This window comes from Chrysochloris asiatica, unplaced genomic scaffold, assembly GCF_000296735.1.
Source record: "Chrysochloris asiatica unplaced genomic scaffold, ChrAsi1.0 scaffold00067, whole genome shotgun sequence".
Taxonomy (NCBI): domain Eukaryota; kingdom Metazoa; phylum Chordata; class Mammalia; order Afrosoricida; family Chrysochloridae; genus Chrysochloris; species Chrysochloris asiatica.
The window spans coordinates 9,406,979-9,409,170 of NW_006408585.1; the positions used below are offsets into that span (position 1 = coordinate 9,406,979).

Consider the following 2,192-nt stretch of genomic DNA (forward strand, 5'->3'; position numbering starts at 1 on the left):
AAGCTTCGTCTCTCATACTTTGGACATATTGTCAGGAGGGAACAGTCACTGGAGAAGGATGTCATGCTGGGTAAGATGGAGGGTCAGAGAAAAGAGGAAGACCCCCAACGAGATGGATCAGCCAGGTGGCATCATTGATGGCATCAAGTGTGGCAGCAGTGGTGACATTGGCCCAGGATCAGACATTGTTTCATTCTGCTGTGCATGGGGTCACTATGAGTCAGGTCTGACTCGATGGCACCTGACAACAACAGTCTTTGGACAGTTATTTACTTGTATATGGCACTTAACAACAATAACAAATGTAAATAGGGGTTCTGATGTGGCACTGTAGGATAAACGCTGAACTGCTAACTGCAAGGTCAATGGTTCAAACCCACCAACCACTCTAGAAACCCTATACAGGATCTCTGTGAGTTGGAACCAACTCAATGGCACTTAACAACAACAATATATGTAAATAAGTAGTCCTGGTGTAGCACTGTAGGATAAGCACTAGACTTCTAATCACAAGGTCTGCAGTTCAAACCCAGCAGTCACTTCTCAGAAACCCTATACACATTGCCTATGAATTGGAACAAACTTGATGGCACTTAAAGACGACAACAACATATATAAATGAACTTTAAGATACCTAATTATCTTAAATATAAGTCTGTTCCGACTCATAGTGACCCTGTATAGGGTTTCCAAGGAGCAGCGGGTGAGCTTGAACCACCAACCTTGCAGTTCAAACTGACCTTGGAGTCCAGTGCTTACCCCACAGTGCCACACCAAGACTCCAATTATTTTACAGGTCTATTTATTAGATTTTCCTCAGAATATTCCCAGAAGAGAGGGAAAAAAAGCATTACTGCAACCCATGTTTGTTGTTGTTAAGTGCCATCAAAGCAACCCTATATGGCGTTTCCAAGGAGCAACTGGTGAGTTAGAACCACCAACCTTGTGATTCAAACCCACCTTGTGGTCTAGAGCTTTATCTCACAGCGCCACACCAACCCATGGTACTATGAGCAATTTCCAATATGGTTCCCTGATCATTTCTGCACTAGAAAAGAGATGTGAACAAGGAGTCAATGCTTTGCTTTGGAACCTAAACAATTGGTCCCGTTCTTTCATTTCCTTTGCTGCCATGAACCAAGGCCTCTCTAAGACAGAAATCGAACCAAACTCAAAACATCTCCCACACTAGTTATTGGCTGGAGCTTGTCTTCCAGACCCACATAGTCACTTTAATTAAGGCTCCCTTGGGGCATAGAGTTGTCTTAGAATGCCATTATCACCCCATGAAAGGCCTAAGAAGAGCACACACCAATGTCTGAGGCTTAGGCCACTTTGCCCTGCAGGGAGTCTGCTTCTTCTAATCCCATTGCACATCCACAGCAGCCTCAGTGTGAATAGTTGCACATTCACTTCAAACAGAAATTGGGCCTTGGTATGTTTGGGTTAAGGGTAGGGTGGGGCTTGTGAAGAGTCTCAGATTCAAAGAGAAGTCAGCTGGGATGACAGTCAGTGGCTCCAGCCCCCAGGGACCTGGAAAGGCTGATAGGAAGGCACCCTGGGGGTCTCTCCCTACTGAGAGGGGATTCTTTGAACTCACTTAGGATGGTTTTGACAACAGATGGGACAATTCATTTCTCTTAAGTTTCCTCTGAGCAGAGTAAAGGGAGTTTTGCCTAATGATAAAAGAAGCCAGTGACATTTTGCTATCCTCAATTCTACCCTCTTCCTTCAGGCCCTGTTAAGGAATTTGGCTAACCTACCCATATAATCCTGGTATGATGCTGCAGGATAATGCACTGGACCCCAAGGTCAGCTTGAACCACAAGCCTTCTGAACATGGTAGCTTTGTAGGATAAACACTGGACAGCAAACCTCAAGGTCAGCTGTTCGAGCCCAGCAACCGCTCTGCAGGAGAAAAATGAGGCTTTCTGCTCCCACAAATATTTACAGCCTCAGAAATCTTATACTGGGTCACTATGAGTAGGATCAGCACTGAACAGCACTTAGCAACAACACAACCCTTGGTTTTAAGGAGGTCTAGAGGAGCTCTGGTAGCGTAGTGGTTACAAATCGGGCTACAAACCTTAAGGTCAGCGGTTCGAAACTACCAGCCGCTCCGCGGGAGAAAGATGAGGCTTTCTACTCCCGTAAGGATTTACACCCTTGGAAACCCTATACAGGGTCGCTAT

The 2,192-nt window shown here is 45.4% G+C and overlaps 1 protein-coding gene across 1 annotated transcript in view; it reads right to left on the reverse strand.

Moving 5' to 3' along the window:
* The window catches only part of DACT1 (dishevelled-binding antagonist of beta-catenin 1), a 20,383-nt gene that overhangs the window by 17,822 nt on the left and 369 nt on the right, over positions 1–2,192 (reverse strand). The window lies entirely within an intron of this gene.